The sequence below is a fragment of the Protopterus annectens genome, chromosome 1.part1 (assembly GCF_019279795.1).
Source record: "Protopterus annectens isolate FY-2018-M chromosome 1.part1, PAN1.0, whole genome shotgun sequence".
In the NCBI taxonomy this organism is placed as follows: domain Eukaryota; kingdom Metazoa; phylum Chordata; order Ceratodontiformes; family Protopteridae; genus Protopterus; species Protopterus annectens.
In genome coordinates, this window is record NC_056726.1 from 954,754,508 (window position 1) to 954,776,551 (window position 22,044).

The following is a 22,044-nucleotide window of genomic DNA, read 5'->3' on the forward strand; positions in this document are numbered from 1 at the left end:
ATTCCAAGTTGGACTTTCCTGGTAAACAAATAATAAATAAACATTCTGGGCATCCATGTTAAGAAATGCTGAATTTTCCAGAAAGCAATGTAAATGTGAAGTTCAAATTGGCAGACTTGGTGATTCATAGTTCCTTATCTCTGCAAATGTCAAAATACATATGCAAAAGGTCATATGGAACAATATAGTCTGTACATGGGAAGAGGGATAAGCAATGTAAAAAAACATTATGTTTTTGTATACAAGTACAGGATGTAAGGAACTGATAATGGTGTATTCAGAGATTTCAGATTTATATTCTAAGCTTCTAGATTCCGCACTGATTCTAGTGCCCAATCTGACACACACACACACACACACACACACACACACACACACACACACACACACACACACACACACACACACACAGTTTGGCCTGTATTGCATATCCAAAATGTTAAATTGAAAATGCACACTCTAAAATGTGTATAGAAGTCTTTAATATGAGTAGTTTTTAAAGTCATAGGGATATAGTCATAAATATGGTTTGTTTGTGTCTTTCTGCTTTTCTCGGTTAGGGGTCGCCACAGCAGAACTCCGGTCAGCTAATGATTGGTAGTTGATTTTTATGTGCTGAGTTACCAGCCCTGACGCACAACCTTCAGTGAAGGTACGCCCATTCACGCATGTCTCCACGCAGAAGACGCTCTAGCTGAGAATCGAACCGGACAGCGTCTTACTGTGAGGCAACAATGCTACCGCAGCACCACCACAGTTTTATAGTTATATAATAAAATCACGCGCCAGAGTTCTGTGTGATTCATAAAAATCTAGTCTGTATCTTCCATGGCACATCTACGTACAATACTGTGTACCAAGATATAGCCAAGTGTGGAACAGGTATGCAAATGAAGGACCTAGATATCATCAGAGAGTCACAAAGTGTGTGAACTATGCATTAGTAATTGTAAGTGTGCTTAAAATGTATGGTATCACCACAGATGAACAGCCCCAAAGAATGTATGTTATATCCTCGATTGACAATGAAAGCTGCTGTTGTGTTCATCAACCCACGGCTAAGGTACCCATCAGCAATCCACTGTATATAAAAGTACAGAACTTCATATATTTAGTATTCCACAGTGGAGCTATAGGTCCATAGGATGTTAGTAGGCTAACGAAAAGTGGGGTCCTTAAAAGTCCAGTTATGCACCTTAAACCATTTGGGTCCTGAGTATTGTGGGCATCCATATGATGAGGGACATGTTAGTGTGGTGGTTACTGATGATTTGTAGGGAGGGATGTTAGTTAGGTTAACACTTTTCTTAATGACAACCTCTATCCATAAGGGACATAGGGGCCACACCAGGGGTAAATTTACAATTTCCCATCCAGTTTTGTAGGTTTCATTTGAATAGGGTCAGGGAAAAACTCTGTTTTACATGGACGGGGAGCCCATTCCATAGTGTAGGGATCCTTTGGGGCACAGATCTGTCTGTCCAGCATGTTTTATTTAATTTACAAGCAAAGTTCATACCCCTGGATCTGGTGCTTCTGGTGCTGTTTGTTGCACACATAAGCAGCAAATCTATCAGAGCTGGGTCTCAGGAAGCCCTGTAAGCCAGACAAAGATCCCTTTTCATCAGCCTACAAGAGACTGAATACAGACACAGAATCTTTAGGCAATCAATGTAGAACATGGTATCCATGTCCTGAATTCTCCTGGTGAGAAACCTTTGTGTGTCCCTTACTACTAGGTCAACTCCTTCTCAAAAGTCCAGGCAAACTTGGACGGCCTATAGCTGATCAAGTTTGCTGACAATTGCAAATTGGGAGCAATCACTGAGTCTCCCAACAATGTGAATATATTGCAGACAGGTTTAACACAGACAAATGACTGATGCGAAAGTCATGGCTTAAAGCTAAATGCAAAAAAAAAAAAACATTATTATTCCCTTTGGGAAAGCTGACATCCCTACTAATTGCATTATAGACAGCACCCCATAAATGTAGACTCAGTGGAACATGATCTGGATACTGATGTTGATAGCAGTCTGAACTTTGACCACCACATATCCACAATAGTAAGGAAATCCTCCTTTGTGGGTCATCTTATAAGTAAAAGGCATCACATCTAGATCTAAGGATGTTAAAATTCCATTATACTCAGCCCTCATCAGACCAATAATTGAGTACAATGTTCCCTTTTACATGTACATTACCAGACACCTGCAACAATTGGAGATACCAAAGAGGTTTCTCAGCAAGAAATTACAGGTACACAAAACAAGTATTACATGGAAAGACTGAAAATCCCGTCACTGTTTTCTGCCTCCTACAGGTTGCTAAGGGGGGACCTGTGCATGGCTTACAGGGCAGTCTCTGACCCACCCCTGATGGAAATGTGACACATTTGTAAATCAAACTGCACGAGGGTCACTCACTCTAGGAATCTTAACCTAGCCTCTGACATGAACAGGTCATGCTGGATAGATAGATGCATCTCCCAGAGCCTGCCACTTCTGTGAAACAAGCTTTCAATTCATGTGAAACAGAGCCCCTACCTAACCATCCTCAAATACAGCCTAGATCAATAGATGGGTGACCGCAAATTCACTCCTGGGGTGGTGCGCATGTCTCTCCTGGACAGAGGAAGTTCGTATTAACTACCATAGATCCTTACCTCTGAGAACTACATTCACCTAACCACCGACATTTGGGACAATGGGGGATAAATATAGTTAGGCTTGTAAGGGCTCTAGGGCTATTAGCCTAGTAATCTCTTATGAACCTATGAACTGTTGCAAGCGTGTGGTTAGATACATGCCAAAGGGGGCATTGTATTCAATGACAAGTCTGATAAGGGCCGAGTAGAGTGGTACTTTAACTTCCTTGGACCTGGATGCAATACCTTTGCCTATAAATTGGGCAGCATAGAATGATTTTCTTATTATCTTAACTATGTGTTGGTCAAAGGCCCAATTGCTGTCTACATATGTTCACAGATCCCTTACTACCAAGTCAACTCTGAGGAGTGTTTTATTAGTGGAATACTTAATTTAGATTGACAGTTTCCCAGAGGGCATTATAATGCATGTTTTGGCATTGCGTTTTAGCCCATGGCTTTGGCACCAGACATTCGTCTGTGTTAAACCCACTTACAAGATATTGGTGTTTTGGGAGAATGTATAATAGCTCCCAATTTACAGTCATCTGTGAACTTGGTGAGCCAGAGGCCTTGAATATTAACCGTGTCTCCTGAGAAATAGATGCCAAACAGGAGGGGTCCAGCACAGAGCCCTGGTATACTCTGCTGGTGACTGGTCTCTTGGTAGAGGTGGTCTCACTGAACCTGACTTCTTGGGTCTTGTCTGTGTGCCAGCCAGCAATCTATTGAGTTATGTAAGGATTTATACCTAGCTCAGTGAGCTCATCAATAATGCTTGAGTGGAGATCTTGTATCAAATGCCTTATCTAGGTCAAGGTACACAGTATGTGTTTTACCCTCATCCATTGCCTTGGTGACCCTCTCAAAGATGTCTACTAGGTTAAGCAGGCATGACTTTCCCCTAACAAAGCCAAACTGGGATGGGTCCAGTGTCTGTAGGTTGCCAATGTCCTTGTTTTATCATTTCCATGATAATTTACTCCATGGCTATGTTTATTAGGGTTGTTAGGCTGATAGGTCTGAAGTTCCCTGGGTTGATGATGGCCCACCCTTGTGGAGAGGAATGACTGTTGTAGTCCTCCATTCACCTGGACTATAGCCTGTTTCAAGGCTGTAGTTGAAGAGTGCTTCAAGTGGTCCTGATAGGTCATGTTTTAGACTGTTCAGAAAGCAGCTTGGGATGTTGTCGGGAGCCATGGAGACGATGTTCTTGACTTTAGCAAGTGCTGCCATCACCTGGTCCCTGATGATAGCTGGGGAGAAGTACATTGGAGGGGATTTCACTGGGTGTAGCTGGTGGGGGAGAGTGGGGGGTGAAGTTTGAGTTGAATGTATCAGCCAGGAGATTTGCTATTTCACCCTAATTGGTGAAGGTGGTACCATTCACCAATAGTTCAGCACACTGCTGTGTGTTACCTCTAAGGTTCTGGACATAGCTGAAGAAGGCCTTCTGTTTGTCCTTAGCCTGCAAGGCTATCCTGACCTCATAGACAGCTTTTTTGGATGTAATTAGACCTCTTATCCAGGTCCAAGGAAGTCACAGTGCCACTTTATTTGGCCCTTATCAGACCCATCATTGAGTATAATGCCCCCTTCAACTTTTACCTAACCAGACATATGCAACAGTTGGAATGCCCACAAAAATTCCTTACCAGCAGAATCCAGAGTATAAATGCATTTTCCTATATTAATCACCTTAAAGCCCTTTCTCAGTACTTGGTCTCCTGCAGGTTACTGAGAGGCAATGTATGCCTGTTATATAAGGCATCGTCGGATCCACTTCTGATGGACCTTTTGCACATTCATAAAATAAACAGCAGCAAAACAACTAGATCCAAGGATTTAAATTTTGCTTGCAACATAAATAGGACATGATGGCAAAACAGATATGTGTCTCGGAGGATCCTCATACACTTGAACAGGGTCCTCATTCATGGGAAGCAGAGTCCATCCCTAACCGTATTTAAGCATAACCTTGACCAGTGGATGGGAAATCAGAAATTCACCCCATGTTTGGCCCCCATGTCTCTGACAGACAGAGGCAGACAGTAACTATGCCCAAACTAACATACCCCAACTCCCACATAGCATTTAGAAACTTCCTAACTAGCACACACCCTACTAATAAATGCCCATGATACACAGAGATAAAAATAGGTTGGATCACACAACTATGCTTATAAAGGCCTTGGTGGCCATAGCCTAGTATACACCCGTGAACCTATGAATGTTGTGGAAATGAAGTTAGAGTGAAATCAGAGAAGTAAGCTAAAAATGTCCACATTGTTGAAGCATCTGAGTGCTTGCTGTATTTTAAATATTGGACAGCACAACATAAGCATCATTCTCATTGTCATACCTATGCAGTTATATGTTTAAATGGTGGTAGAGCTAAGAATGCTAAGGTCTGTCTCAATGCAGAAGGTAATTAGTTGACAATGATGGGCATGTTATCAAGTTTGAAGATCTGTTGTTCAGTATGATGATGACAATGTCACCTCCTCAAACCCATGCCAAATTCAGATATTTTCATTCTGTTGAACTTACTAATTATAACACACTTTCTCAAACCTTCTCAGGCATGTCCTGCAACTTCTAGATGTGGTGGTCATACAGTGTTAAAAAGACTAAGTCTTGTTTAACAGAATAGAGTGTATCACACTTCTTAATTTGCAGGAGTCTTTTCCAGAATTGGCGAAGGTGCTGTATGATGAAACTTTATCCCCATTCTATCTTATTTATCTGCTGGTGTAGCTTTAGGTACCTGGTTCTAGCATTTGTAGAGATATTTGATGTGAGGAGATTCAAGAGATCCAGAACTGCTGGGTCTCTAATGGGACAGAAGGTAAGGCATAGAGCAACCCTCAGGAATCTATAAAAAGCTGAATAAAGAGAAAGTGCTTCTGTTTTTTCCTGGTAAGTTAAGGTTTCTAAGACCAAAGATCTACTTAGGAACCTCTGAGATCTTTCTAGTTGTTTGATATGTTTAGTGAGGTGCTTCCTCAATCATTGTCCCAATCAATGCTGAACACAGTGGAACAATGACCTCTTTCAATCTGAATGCCATTCCCTTGGTAATTAGTTGTGTTATATAGAACAATTTCCTAACCACTGTCATTATATGATAATCAAAGGAGAAAGAATTTATAACCCAAGTTCCAAGGTCCCTAACAACATTCTCATTTTGAGGTGTAGTAGTGTGTATACTGTATGCTGGGAGAAGGAACTACCAACATTGGCGATGTTGCACTTCTTTGCATCAATCTGAGCCTATTTTTAATATTTATAAATGTGCGTTCTTTCTGAAGGGTTTGAGAGTCAGACGGGGGACTTGAAAATGACTCCCAGTTTGCAGATATCAGGAAAATGTGTTAGCCAGAGATCTTAGTACTTGTTCTGGAGATCAGAAAAGTAAGTGCTGAACAGGAGGAATCCCAACACTGACTCATGTGGGACACCGCTAGTCACCTTTGAACACTCTGATGAAGCATCTACCACCTGAACTGTTTGGGTTCTATGTTTTAGCCACTTTGTTATTCATCTCATGACATAGAGATTTGTGTTTAATGTGTTAAGTTTACTAACTATGCTATTATTGGTGTGATGCTGTCAAATGCCTTGGCCAGATCAAGGAACACAGTGTACACAGCATCGCGACTACCAATAACAAGTGTTATCCTCTTGAAGAATTAATGAAAATGTCCTTCCATTTCACTGTTGCAGTATTCATTACAGTATGGATCCCTTGTCAAGGGCACCCTGATGTCCAGCCAGTATACTAAAGCCTTTAGACTGCTTTAAGGTATGCCATACTTCATACGTATGCTCCTCACGTAGAATAGGGCATAAAGGTGATGCCCGGATGTACCATCCTCAGAGCTTATTTGCCTCCAGTCTGAGTGCCATCTCTTGATCATTGGTCTGAACACCCGTTCCATTGCTGGAAGTGTCCCGTTGGGGGGTTTTGATCTTATCTTTTTCTTTTTATATTATTGCTTGTGGGGTTTCATGTCATCCAAGAAGTGTAGATGCCAGTGTGGGAGACAGATTCTTCATAAAAACTATAAGAAGCAGTGCTTATTTTGTCTTGGCACTTCCCACGACCATACATTTGCTTTCTTCCTTGTTCTTGTATTTGGAGAATCAACATTTCAAGCTTTTAGCTAAACACACAATGGAAGGAACTTCCCACTCCAAGGGACAGCTGTCCATGAAGAAGAAGACCAAGAAGTCTAGGCCTGATTCTTCTGCTGTGCAGCCTCTACCTGATGTCTCTCCTGAGGTAAGTGAAAGCCCAGAGGATCACACGTCTCTGTCATTGGATTCTTCTGCTGTGACCATCTTGGAGGCTGGCATGGATCCAACCTTATGTACATCCTTGGAGGCCTTCCAGACATCTGCTTCAGCTGTTCAGGTGGAACAGTGGCTGATTATTTCTGAGGGGCCTAGGGGTGTTCCTCCGATTTTAGTCAAAGAAGAAGTTCTGATGACTATTACTGAATGCTGTCCAGAGTTTCAGACCTCTAAGTTTTATAAGGTGGATGCCCCCTTGGAGAAAAAGCATAAGACTAAGCATAGTTCTCCAATTCCAAAGGACCCATAGATTGAATGGCAGAATTTCACTCAGGGGTTGTTTAGTGCTTTGATGGCTTTGAAACGTCATCGTGGGGTCTATGTTCCAGCCCCCCCCCCGGTCCTCCACACCCATAAAAAGACTCGGAACAAGATTTCTCGAAAGAGGAGGTGGATTCAGATGAAGAATTCCTTGCTTATTCATCTGAAATTCCCTCTCCTTTTGACTATGGGTCTGAGAAAGAGGAATCTACTAGTCCTGACACTCCTTTCAAGGAAATTTCTTTTGAGGACACAATCTCCAGAATGATGGAGTTTTTTTTTAAATGGGATTGTGCTCAGGTTTCTGGGGTACAGATAAGGTATTACAAGCTCCTGCAAATGGACTCTCCTAGACTCTGCTCTTCCTCCTGTTTTGGCTGCTTTATTGGATGTCTTTTCTACTACATCTAAGGCTCCTGATTCCCAGCCCCCTGCCCCCCAAGAAACCCAATAGGTTTTATAGGTTGCCTGGGGACTGTAAAGTCTTTATAGGTGCTCTTCTGCTGACCCTTCTGTGGTGGCTGTGGCATCTGACAAGCCATCTCAGTTGCTGCCTTCAATAAGTTACTTCCTTCTGATAAAGACAGCAAAACTATGGAAAGGCTAGGTAAGAAAGTTTATACTTCTGCTACCTTAGCTTTTAGGGCTGTCAGTTATCAGACCCATATGTCCAGGTACATTTGACTCTTCTTTCCCAGACATGTCAGGTAATTTTTGACTCTGAGGGGAAGACTTCTGCTCTTCGTCTGTTAGGTACTTCATCCCAGGTGGCTCACCATTCAAGCTAATTATGATGCAGCAGATGTTCCTTCTAGGGCTGTTGCCTTTGGTTCTGTGATGAGGAGATATTCCTAGCTTCAGCTTTAACCTTTGCCTGATGATATTAAGGCTAAGTTGATGGATGCTCCTCTGGACAACAAACACTTGTTTGGTGAAGTTGCTGCTGATTTGTTTAAGTCTCTTCAGGATAAGGACAAGACCTTGCAGAAACTTAAATATGTTTTTGTTTCTTCTGTGCCTACATTTCAGAAAAATGACCCCAATAAGCCAGCCTTTGTTCATAGGCAGTCTTGCCCTCTCCCCAGGGTAAGAAGGGTGGGAAACTGGCTCCTCCTGCTAAAGCTACCCAAACTTCTGTGCCACAGAAGTCTCCTTTTCCTGACAAACCAGGTGCTGTCTAACTATCCTGGTCTTCTCAGCCATATTCCTCTTTCTGTTTTGTCTTTCCTTTCTCTTCCTGTTTGGTTAAAGAATACTCAAGATTTCTGTATTCTGTCCATTATCTGCCTAGGGTATTTCATGGACTGGAAATCTCTTCCCTCTTTTATGGGTATTTCTCAGCCCCCCTCATGAGCAGTTGCCCTTCTTTCCAGGGGTGCTTCAGGATCTCTTGACTTGGGGTACTATTTTGGAAGTTCCAGTTTCCCAAAGGGGGAAGGGCTTTTACTCCAGAATGTTTTTGTTGTCCAGGAAAGAGGGCACTTGGAGACCTATTCTGGATCTCTCTCATCTAAACACTTTTCTGAAGGTCCCCTCTTTTCAAATGTTGTCCCTTCAGACTTTGTTTCCTCTTCTGCTTCCTCAGGCTTATCTGGTGTCTCTAGACCTCAAGGATGCTTATCTTCACATCCCAATTCATCCCCTTCTCAGGAAGTGTTTATGTTTCTGTGTTGCTTCCTGGCACTTTCAGTTCTCTGCTTTGCCCTTTAGCCTTTTCTACTGCCCCAAGGATATTCACCAAATGCCTCATTCCCATGATTGCTTTTTGCAGGCTAAGGGGGTTCCAAGTCTTTCCCTACTTAGATGATCTCCTGTTTCAGGCATCCTCTCAAGATACTTTGTTGCAAAATCTTCATTTTGCCATCTCCCTTCTGCAGAGCCTGGAGTCACTATAAATTTCAAAAAGTCCTTTCTGACTCCTCAGGATCATGTCTTTCTGGCGTTCAGAATCCAGACTGTTCCTATGCTGGCATTCCTATTTCCTCCCAAGGCCCTAACTCTCATTTCCTTTTTTTCAATCCCTTTTTCCTCTAACCTCAATAACAGCAAGGCAATTTCTGAGAGCTCTGCGATTCATGGCTTCCACCATTCCTATAATCCCTTTTGCCAAACTCCACATGAGAAAACTTCAGTGGTTTCTAAAATCATTTGGCTTCAGCATTCTCATCCCCTCAAATTTTTAGTTCCTTTTCTTACATGTTTTATAAGACCATAGGATTATAGTAGGTTACTAGGCTATTGACCCAAAGTTCATTTCAAGGCCTAGCTATTTCATCCCAATGTAATACCATACATACTCTAGTCAATACCCAGGATAGTATTTAATAATGACTGCTCATGTCCAGGAGGGTTGTGGGCACTATTCCTGATAAGAATTTACAGTGCTCCATCCACATGTCCAGGTTCCTTTTGAACAGTGTCATAGAGGTGCTCTGCTTCACATGAATGGGCAGCCTATTCCAAAGACAAGGCAGTCACTGCAAGACAAATCTGTCCCTCCAGCATGTCCTATTCAAGTTGCATGCCATATTTAGGTTCCTGGAATGGGTAGCTCTAGTCCTGTTTGATTTACAGATGTGTAGCAAATTCATTAGGTTTGGGTCAGAGATTGCTCTGTAAGCCAGGCATAAGTCTCCCCTTAGAAGTCTATACGATACTGAGTATAGTGACAGGGACTTTAGTTGGTCTGTGTAAGGCACATGCTGGAGTCTCTTGATCTTCTTAGTTAGAAACCTCAGAGGTCTCTCCAATTGCTGCAGGTGCTTTATATGGTACATGCCGAAAGGGGTGTTATACTCAATTATGGGCCTGATTAATGCCGAGTATAGAGGAGCTATAACCTCCTTTGCACTAGAAGTGATGCCTTTGCTAATCAAGTGTGATACATAGAAAATCTTCCTTACTACAGTAGACACGTGGTGGTCAAAGCTAAGGTTGCAGTCTACTTCTGATCCCAGATCTCTTAACACTTCATAGGTACATAGGGTATTGTTGTTAATTTGATAGTATGAAGGGACATTGTTTTTACTGAAGGGAATGATGATGCATTTTTTTGCATTCAGTTTGAGACTGTGGCTAAAACACCAGTCAGTTATCTGTGTAAGACCCTCCTGAAGTATACTGACAATCATTTGGGGATTCAGTAATTGTACCCAGTTTGCAGTCATCCACAAACTTGGTCAGCCGCCGCCCCTTATTTTGGCCTGAACTTCTGAGAAGTGTATTCCAAACAGTAGGGGACCCAGCACTGACCCTTGTGGCACCCCGCTGGTACAGGTCTGCTGGTTGATGTGGAGTCACCCACTTTGATAGTGTGTGACCAGTCTGTGAGCCAAGTTGGGTCAGATCCAGGGTTTGGAGATCACCTATATCTTTATTTATGAGATCCATGATGATACGCTGCATGGCTTTATAGATGACGCTAGTCAAACTTATGGGTCTATAATTCCCTAGGTCTGTTGGTAAGCCATACTTGTGGAGAGGAATAACTGATGCTGTCCTCCATTTTTCAGGAACAAAGCCTGTGGTTAGGCTTTGATTGAATAGGGTACTTAATGGTGATTCTAGTTCATGTTTTAGTTTGTTTTGAAGACAGCCTGGGATGTCATCTGGTCCCACAGAGACTGTGTTTTTTGTCTTAGACAAAGCTTTAATGAACTGTTCTTTGGATATGTAGGGGGAGGGGATTGGGGACAAGGTTTGTGATAAGTTTGGAGGGGATAAGGGAGTGAAATTTTTGCCAAATCTGTCCACTAACAGGTTTGCTCAAGCAGGAACTTCAGTGGTGGATTCAGCAGTTGACTCTCAGTCCAGGGCTTAATTTTCATCAACATTTTCCTTCTCAGAAGCTGTTCACAGATGCATCAGATGTGGGATGGGGATCAGCTTTTGGATCACTAAAGTGTGGGGAGTCTGGATGCCTCATCAGCATCAAGGAGATGAAAGCTCTTCTGCTGGTTTTTCAGGCCTTTCATCCTCACTTTTCCCCAGGAACTCTAAAGGTGTTAACAGACAATACTACAATGATGTGGTATGACAACAAACAGGGGACAAGGTCTTATCTTCTTTGCCGGCTGGCCCTCAAAGTGTGGAAATTAGCTATCCAGTATGAAGTGACTCTTCAGGCAGTTTACATTCCTTCAGATCAGAACATTGTGGCAGACTCTGAGAAGGTCCGTAACTCAAATATCATGAATGGATGCTTCACAGGGATGTGTTTCTAGACATTGTCCAACAGTGGGGTACTTCTCAAATGGATCTTCTTGCCTCCCATCTGAACAAACAACTTCCTCTATTCTTTGCCAGAGTCCCAGGTCCTCTGGTTTGGAAGGTGGATGCCCTCTCTTTTTCTTGGAAGGGGATGTTTCTTTATGCTTTGCCTCCTCTTCCCCACATTCCAAAAGTCCTGTTCAAATTACAACAGGATGCTCCCGAAATCTTGTTGATGAATCCCTTTTGGCTGAGACAGCATTGGTTCCACCTTCTTCTGAATTTCCCTAAGGACAGTCATCACAAGTCACCTCACAGGGTTGATCTACTTACATAAGACATGGGATCTCATATCCATCCGTATCTGTTCACTCTTCAACTGACACTGTGGGTTATAGGATTTTGATTCAACATAGACACCTTTTTTCTTAGGGTGTGTTTAGGGTCCTGCAGGAGGCCAGAAAACCCATTACTAGGAAGTCCTACTTATCCAAATGGAAGAGGTATTCTGTTTGGTGTATTTCTTGTAACCTGGATCCACTTTCTGTGGATGTTCCCTTGGTTCTCTCTTATCTGTGTGAACTGCTCAGTTCTGGGTTGGTTTATTCTTTTGTTAAGGCCCACTTATCAGCTATTTCTGCTTGTCTAACTTTATCACCTCCTTTAGCTTCTAGATTTGAAGCTAAGCAATTCCCTAAAGTCATCCACTTATTAGGCGGCCCAGGAAGCCTGTTCCTCCTCCCTGGGATCTTAATTTTGTTTTAAAAAAATTGACCCAGGCTCCTTTTGAACCTGCATCTTCAGCTTCCTTGCAACATTGCTCTTGGAAGACTGTTCTTCTATTAGCCCTTATTTCTGCCAGCCAGGTGTCTGAGCTTCAAGCCATTATGGCCTTTCCTCCTTTTTTGGTGTTTCATAAGGACAGGGTGTCCCTTCATATTAATCCTTCTTTTATGCCCAAAGTGGTGAATGAGTTGTTCCTTAATTAATCTATTAATTTGCCCACTTTTCTTCCTTCTCCACAATCTGCCAGTGAGAATGTGCTCCACACATTGATGTGCATAGACAACTCAGATTTTATTTAGATAAGACTAAGACTTTTCGTAAATCTGATCAGCTCTTTATTTATTTTCACCCAAGGATCTTAGGATTGGCTGTGTCCAAGCAAACTATTTTCTCATGGATTTCTAAAGCCATTTCTTTTTGTTATTCCTTTCATGGTAAGAGCCTTCTTTCTTCTGTTAAGGCTCATTCTACTAGAGCTGTGGCTTTTTCAGTTTTTTTTTTCAAGGGTTTGGATACTAACTCTATTTCTGAGGCAGCTACATGGACATCTGTGCATACTTTTACCAAGCACTACAGTTAGATGGAATTTCCAGAGCTAGAACTGATTTTGCTAGGGCCATCCTTCATGGGTTCCTAGAGAGCTCTGCTGGTCTTTCCTCCTCCCTCTCTTCTTCCTGAGCTTTGGCAATTTTCTTATTGTAATGAATACTGTGACAGTGAAATGGAAGGACATAGTACAGTTGTTTAAGATCTTATCATAGTGGTAGATGTCCTTCTCTTCACTGTTTCACTATTCACTCCCTTCCATCCTCCCCTGGTCCTTTTCTTTTCTAGAAGTATTGATTACCTCATTTCTCTTTGGCTAGGCATTACTACTGAGGCTGTCAGTTCTGAGGATAGTACCACCGGATGTCACCTTTATGGCCTATGCTACACAAGGAGAATATGTGTGACATAAAGCGTACCTTAAAGCGACCTAAAGGCTTTGGTATACTGGCAGGACATTGGGACACCCTTGGCAGGGGAATCCTTATCATAATAAATACTGCAACAGTGAAGACAAGGACATCAACCATTACAGTAAGATATTACACTTTAATTTTTAGTACTTTTATGAGACAGGATCTACCCTTCACAAAACTAAACTGCTGTGGTTCTAGTCTGTTGAGCTTTTTGATATAGGTTCATAGGTTGATAGGTGTTTACTATGCTAATGACCACAAGGGTCTTTTTAAGCCTAGCCATGCATCCCAAATCTCTGACAAGTTCTGATACCCTTGATAAGTGTAAGCATGGGCCTGGGAGATGAACCATTTACAGGTTACCTGTATCCATTAGAGACATAGGTGCCAAACTGGGGCTGAATTTCCGGTTTCCCATCCAATTGTCCAAGTTGCACTTGAATTGAGTTAGGGAGGAACTTTACTTCACATGGATGGGGAGCCTGTTCCATAAACAGGGTATTCTCTGGGATATATACCTATTTCTCCAGAAGATCCTATTTATATCACAGGCAAGTTTAAGTCTTTATACCTGGTAATTCTGGTACTGTTTGTTTTGTGGATATGCAGGAAGTCCATCAGAGTGGGATCCGACAATGCCCTGTGTGCCAGACATAGATCTCCCCCTCAAAAGCTTTTAGGAGGCAGAATGGAGGGATAGGGCATTGAGGTGGTCTGCATAGGACATATTACTTATGCCCTGTATTCTTTTAGAGAGGAACCTCTGTGGATGTTCCAGTTGTTGGATATGTCTGGTTAGGTACATACCAAAGGAAGCATTGTACTCAGTGATAGGTCTGATGAATGCCGAAAACAGTGGAACAATGACTTCCTTAGACTTAGATGCCATACCTTTGTTTATAAGTTATGGAACATAGAATGATTTCCTCACCACTATATACATATGTTGATCAAAAGCTAGATTACAATCTATGTGTATTCCTAAGTCCCTGACTACTAGGTCAACTCTAAGGGGTATGTTGTCAATATGATAGTTACCAGGGATAGATGGCTTTCCAAAGGATACTATTATGCATTTCTTGGCATTTAGTTTTAGTCCATGGCTCTGACACCAGTTGCTTGTCTGTGTCAGCCCCTCCTGGAGAACATTTGTGTCAGTGGGAGATTCAATGACAGCTCCTAATTTGCAATCATCTGCAAATTTAGTCAGCCAGAGACCACTGACACTGGCCTTGACTTCTGAGAAGTAAATGTCAAAAAGGAGCGGTCCAGGGACTGATCCCTGAGGAACATGGTTAATCAGGTCAGTCTAAATATGTTCCATAGATTTACAAATGAGACTTGCCAGGCTAATATGCCTATAACTCCCTTTTGAGGACTACTGTCACAAGTTGCTGTGGCGCATAAGGTCTCTCAGTATATCAATTGTTTGATCATACATGCTAGAACACATACTAAAGACCACTGGGCATTTAGCGTATACATTATCTACCACCAGCATTGTTGTCTCCAGCAATATCAACATGGATCTGCTACCAGAGTGATGTTATTCATTCTCACAGATGAAGTCATACATATTTTTGCTAATTCTGAACAATCTGGCATTAGCAGCCTATAAATTTCATTGTCAAAAGTTCTATCTCTTGATCAGTTCAGAAATAGCCCATGTAAATTCTAGCCAGTGCCTTCATTTTCACTACTCCAATATGACCTGTATGAAATAAAACACCCCAGGTGTGAATGTAGTGGGTATGATAGTTCTTATCTGTATCATCAAACAGCCAACATTTAAAGTAAGTTTATCTCATCTTGGATCGTAATCAACAAATAAAGCTTTGTGCTTGGTTTCCCAGCATTTTAAGTCATGCCATACTCATGTGATTTGATTTTTATCATGTTTGGTTTCTGTTTTTAAATATGTCTGCTGTAACCAAAAGTCTCCCAATTTGACTAAAAGAAAACATTTCCAATGCTCCCTTCTCTTCATGTTTATCCCTTGTAGACTATTGTGGTAATTAACTGAAACCTTCAGCGTTTGGATTATATGAAATACATTTATAGTGAATCTTCTGTTGGTATCCACCTAACAACAATATTCATCGTTTTATCAAAATAGTGTCTGTGGTAGGAATTGAATCTTTCTAGCAGCAATGCACATAATTGCTCCCCAGTAGTGGCCATGGTAGGAATTAACTTTTCCAGGCAAAAAAAGAGATCAGGGGCTGGTGAACAGTACCAAACATAAATTATTGGAACCTCTTGACACTGAAGACAAGACTAAATGCCCCTCAGTCAATATGAGCATAATTTTCTCACCTGAGGGCAGGGAGTGTGAAGTAAATGCTCCAAGTCTTTTACTACCATCTTTCATGGCATGCACTATTACTGTTCCAGTTTCAGAGGTGTTGCATGGTAGCTTCAACAGAAGGAATGGGTTATAGTTCATCAGTATGGTATCGGATGTGACCGACCTCAGTGCTTCATAAAGTAAGTATTAACAGTGTTTATTCCATTTCCATGGTCTACCGACTCATCAAATATCATTTAGTGAATGTAATGGTTGGCAGCATTAGCAAAACCCTACTGTGATAGTTTACAACCCCCAAACAAGATCATAGGTTCATAGGTTCATAGGTTCATAGGTTGGTACTAGGCTATTGGACCTAGGGCCTATACGAGCCTAGCCATAACAATTCCCTGGCTATTTCTTCCCACACTATTTACTTCCCTGGACCCATGTGCAGCAGGGTGACTGACATGATCCCCGGGGTGAATTTCTTTCTCCCATCCAATCATCAAGGTTCCTTTTGATGCTTGACATGTATGGGCAGTCTATTCCAGAGTCTGGGGAGTCTCTGGGTCAGGAACCTTTCCCTCCAGCATGTTTTGTTTATTGTAATGACAAGATTTAGATCCCTGGAGCATGTGGCTCTGAGGGATTGGGATTTCTTTAAGTGTAGCATGTCCAACAGCTCTGGGTCTGACATGGCCTTGTATGTTAAGCAGAGATTGCCTCGGAGTAGACGATATGCAACAGAGTATAGCTGAAGTTTTTTAAGGCGGTCAGCATAGGGCATCTGCTTTAGGCCTGTGATTCTTTTACTGAGTTATTTCTGTGGCCTTTCCAGTTGTTGCAGATGCCTTGGGAGGTACATACCAAATGGGGAGTTGTATTCTATAATGGGTCTAATGAGGGATAAGTACAGTGGGACAATGACCTTCTTTTTTCTGGATGAAAAGCCCTTAGTGATGAGGTGTGCCACATAGAAGGATTTCCTGACTGTTGTGGCGATGTGGTTATTGAAGGTGAGACCACTGTCCATCTGTGTCCCTAAGTCTTTTATCACACTTTTGGTGTTTAGTGTACTGCCACCTATGTGATAATTCACGGGCACATGTTTTTTCCCAAAGGGGGTAACTATACATTTCTTGGCATTGAGCTTGAGCCCATGGCTCTGGCACCAAGCATCTGTTTCAGTAAGGCCCTTTTGTAGAGTATCCACATCATTTGGGGATTCAATAATGGCTCCCAGTTTGCAGTCATCTGCGAACTTTGTTAGCCAGAGTCCATTAGTGTTGGCCTGTACTTCACAGAAGTAGATGCCAAACAAGAGAGGTCCTAGGACTGAACCCTGAGGTACTCCACTTGTCACTTGTCTGGAGCTGGATTTGGAGTCAGCTACTTTTACAGTGTGGGTTCTATCAGTAAGCCAGTTGGTAACTCATCGATTGATGTATGGATTAATGCCCAGCTTAGTAAGTTTATGTATGATTCCAGAGTGGGGGATGGTGTCAAAGGCCTTGGTGAAGTCCAGATAGGCTGTGTGGACTGCCTTACCCTCGTCCACGGCTTTGAAGATTGATTCGAAGAAGTCAATAAGGTTCAGGAGACAAAATCAGCCCTTCACAAACCCAAACTGGGTGGGGTCCAGTGTTTTAAGGTTGCCAATGTCTTTGTTTATAAGTTCCATGATAATACGTTCCATGGCCTTGAAGATCAGGCTCGTCAGACTGATGGGGCGATAGTTCCCGGGATCCAAGGTGGATCCCCCCTTGTGGAGTGGGATAACTGTAGCTGTGCACCACTCAGTGGGCACAAAGCCTGAGGTGAGGGTATGATTAAACATGACACTTAGGTGAGGTGCCAGTTCATTTTGTAGTTCATGTAGTACACAACCCGGGATGTCATCTGGTCCCATGGATGCTGTATTCCTAGCTTTGGAGAGTGCGTTTTTTACCTGTGTGGCCATTATTACCGGAATTTGGCAATCTTCCAGTATTGAGACGGGCCATTTATGAGGTGAGAGGGGGGTTAAGTTGGCACTGAATAGATCTGCCAGGATATTGGCTATATCCTTGGGATCAGTATATCTAATGCCATTCTGTTGTAGCTCAGAGCAGATCTGAGCATTGCCATTTAGATTCTTGACATAACTATAGAATGCATTGTGGTTGTCTTTGGAATCTTTGGAAATTTTATTTTCGTAAATAGGTTTGGAGGATTTTATGAGGGATCTCAGCTTCTTACTGAAGCTGGTAAGGGAGTTTTTTTGCATCCTGGGATTTTCCTCTTTTCTGCAGAAGTTTTTTTTCTTTTGTTGTAAAGTTTGTTTATGGCAGGGGACCACCAGATTATCTTCCCTTTTTGGAGGAGAGCATCTTGGTTCTATTTATATGAAACACCCTGTGGTGGTGGAGCCTTTGGCATAGCACTGCATTTTACCCTACCTATGTAGTCCTTGAGCTTTGATATTGTGCCCACAGTACATGACAACGGGCTTCAAAAGATCAGAGCTGTCTCTTCTAGCTCTTAGCCTGTACTTGTCCAGTCTTTTTAGGTCTCTTTTAGCCAGTTTACAGAGAAAGTAAAGATAAGTTAATATAACACAATACCAATAAGGTCTGGAGCTGGTGTAGATCTTAAGGGTATCCTAGCGGATGAGAAAAAACATCGTAGCACTGGATGTAACACAGCAGAATATCCAATTTATTGTAAGTAAGCCCTTTCAAGGGTTCACCTCTTCATCAGACTTAGATAAAAATGACTTAAAACAACTACATTAAATAGTATTCCAATTAACATTAATTACTTCAATTAAAACAATTACATTATATGCCATGGTGGTACGGTGGTAGCGTTGTTACCTCACAGCAAGAGGTTCTCCCGTTCGATTCTCAGCTTGGCTTGGGAGTGCCTTCTGTGTGGAGTCTGTATGTCCTCCCCACGGTTGGGTAGCATTCGAAAGACATGCGTGCATAAATGGGCATGCCTTTGGTGTAGATTGGGCGTCAAGCTGGCACCACGGCATTTTGTAAAAATCTACTGCAATCAATAGCGGAACAGAGTTCCGCTGTGGTGACCCCTTACCGGGAAAAAGCCGAAAGACAAACAACATTATTTAAAGCCATACTTAACATTTTTAAAACATCACAGCATACATAAACTAAAAACTAGTGCTCAACTGTCTCGCTTTCAGGAAAGGTTTAATGGAGACCATATTATTCAAACCAGGTGCTTTATCAGCATGCAGTAACATAATCCATTCTTGTACAGCCACCTCAGTAATATTCCTCATATCTCCTCCCCTTTTTCTGACTGCAAGTATTTCCAAGACCAGAAACTTAAATATATGCTCACTACCTTCATTCTTGATGTGCATAGCCAAGGCACTGCTTTCCTTTTTATTTCTTATATCCCTCATATGTTCAAGTATCCTGTCTTTGAACTGTCGATTAGTTATGCCAATATAATATGAAAAACATTTGACACAATAACTCCTATATATTCCATTGACTGTTTTACAGTCAGCATAGTGAGAAGGCTCTATTCTGAAGCCTAGCTTTGGGTGTACAAAGTTAGTACCTGTGTGTATATTTGCACAGGCAGTACAACTCCTGCATGCATGTGTAGCTACTCTATCTGATCTGAGTAGTCCTATTTAAACTAGATTTATAACAAAGATGGTTCTTTAGGGTCTTATTATTGCGAAAATTAAATTTTGGTTTGTCTCCTACTATCTCCTTCAACCCATCCAAAGTAGAGAGTATATTCCAATTCTTATTGATGACATCGCAGATGATATTTATATTACTAGCATATGTCAAAGTTATTCTCAAATCATCACTACTCTCATTAGTGATCTGTCGTGGCATCTACTTTCAACAACACTAGCTACATGTGGGTCACACACTGTTGCATTGTTGGTAAAGTATGGTTTACACTTCCCATGTCTATCTTTCCATACCTCTTTAATGTGCCTTTACAACAGGTGGAATTTCTAGATGTGACTGTTAGTAAGCATTTGCTCAGTACTGTTAAAACTAGTTTGTATAGGAAACTGGTTAGAAAGAATAACCTATTGCACAATACAGGTATGCACCAGAACCATTGCAAACATAATATAATAAAAGGATAGGTGGTCAGGTTGATGAGATTACATAATGATGATGCAGAGTTGAATTCAGCTCTAGAGTCCCTTAAACTGGATTTTCTAGAAAAGGGTTATAAATGTAAAGATATAGACAGGCACAATAAAGAGGCATGGAAAGATAGACATGGTAGGTGTAAACCATACTTTACCAACAATGCAACAGTATGTGATCTACACGTAGGTAGTGTTGTTGAAAGTAGTGAGATGCTACGGCAAATCACTAATGAGAGTAGTAATGATTGGAGAATAACTTTGACATATGCTAGTAATATAAATATCATCTGTAATGTCATCAATAAGAACTGGAATATATCTTTACTTTGGATGGGTTGAAGGAGATAGTAGGAGACAAACCTAAGTTTAGTTTTCGAAATAATAAGACCCTAAAGAACCATCTTTGTTATAAACCTAGTTTAAATAGGACTACTCTTAGATCAGATAGAGCAGGTACATATACATGCAGGAGTTGTACTGCCTGTGCATATATACACACAGGTACTAACTTTGTACACCCTAAGCTAGGCTTCAGAATAGAGCCTTCTCACTGTGCTGACTGTAAACAGTCAGTGTAATATATCTGAGTTACTGTGTCAAATGTTTTTCATATTACATTGGCATGACTAATCGACAGTTCAAAGACAGGATACTTGAACATATGAGGGATATATAAGAAGTAAAAAGGAAAGCAGTGCCTTGGCTATGCACATCAAGAATGAAGGTAGTGAGCATGTTTAAGTTTCTGGTCTTGGAAATACTTGCAGAAAGAAAAAGAGGAGGAGATATGAGGAGTATTACTGAGGCAGCTGAACAAAAATTGATTATGTTACTGCACGCTGATAAGGCGCCTGGTTTGAATAATATGGTCTCCATTAAACCTTTCCTGAAAGCGAGACAGTTGAGACGCTAGTTTTTAGTTTATGTATGCTGTGATGTTTTTAAAAATGTTAAGTATAGCTTTAAATAATTTAATTGTTTTAATTGAAGTAATTAATTTTAATTGGAATACTATTTAATGTGGTTGTTTTAAGTCATTTTTATCTAAGTCTGATGAAGAGGTGAACCCTTGAAAGCGCTTACTTACAATAAATTGGATATTCTGCTGTGTTACATCCAGTGCTACGGTGTTTTTCTCATTTGCTTCTTTTTGCTCTGGTTGTTTTATTGCCTGAGGCTATATTCTTTGTTTGTGTCCTAGAGGATCTTGGTCATGAACCATCAAGTCATTTTTTACAGACAGCAATCAGGTTATAGCCAACACAAACCAATTAACAAGTTAGCACAAAGTAGAACGGGTTTCCATTCATTTACTGAATGCAGAAATCAGGAAGCTAGGCAGCTCCTATCTTTACTAATATCCAAACTACACTTTTATCTAAGTTAGAACAAACCTATCACAATATAGCTCGATTTGCTGCTAACTTACCACACAACTCACACCACTGCCTTGCTCTTGACACACTTCAGTGGTTAGAATTTCAGGGATTCTAAAGCTTGTTTCAATGTTATTTCAAGAGAAACTAAATTTTCAGGGATATTGGGGGCAGCAATACATCTAAGTGGGAACAATTTGTCTGCTAATAGATTAGTTATATCTTTGGGATTTGATTATATATTTACCCAGCAGCACTTGTGTCATCAATATTTTTAACTAGATCATTCACTCCTTTGTAGGTTACTCTGCAGATACCTAGAACTTGAAGTAGCACTATTTCACAAAATTTTGGAATGCTAGATGCATATATTGTGGATCACTACCTTATATCAGTTTATCTGATACCAGTTTTGGACAAAATAGAATTCAGTATTGTAACAACACCAGTTTAGTTTCATGAACTGTACAATTTCAAGAAATTTGAAATAGTAATTCAAACACAAGAGTTTATGTGTATCTTTGTACTGGAATAACCCTATTTCCAGTTTCATACAAGGATAATTTGAAATTTCATGTGGCACAATTTCCACCTTTTGATTCATATTCCTTAAAATATTACAGGCATTACATTGCTGTACCAATAGTTCACTATCTTCAGACATCTTTGGCCAGTAAAGAATATCTCAAACCCTTTCTTTACACAGTGACTCTTGAATGTGATAGATGGATTTATGCAATGAAACATATATGTGGGTTGAATAATAACTCATTTATCATCAGACAACAAACTTGTTACACAGAAAGGTTCATATTGATACAGAAAGAAAGCAAAAGTATTTTGATGTAGTGATTTAGCATTAATTATCAAACCATTCAGTACTACAACTCATAATAACTATAGTTCAAAGTCTTCCTGGTACCAGTGCTAACCTTTACAAGCTTATCAATTGATACTGTCCCTCTGCACAAAGGTGGAAATTCTACTGACCCATCTAACTTTAAGCCCATAGCTATACTTTC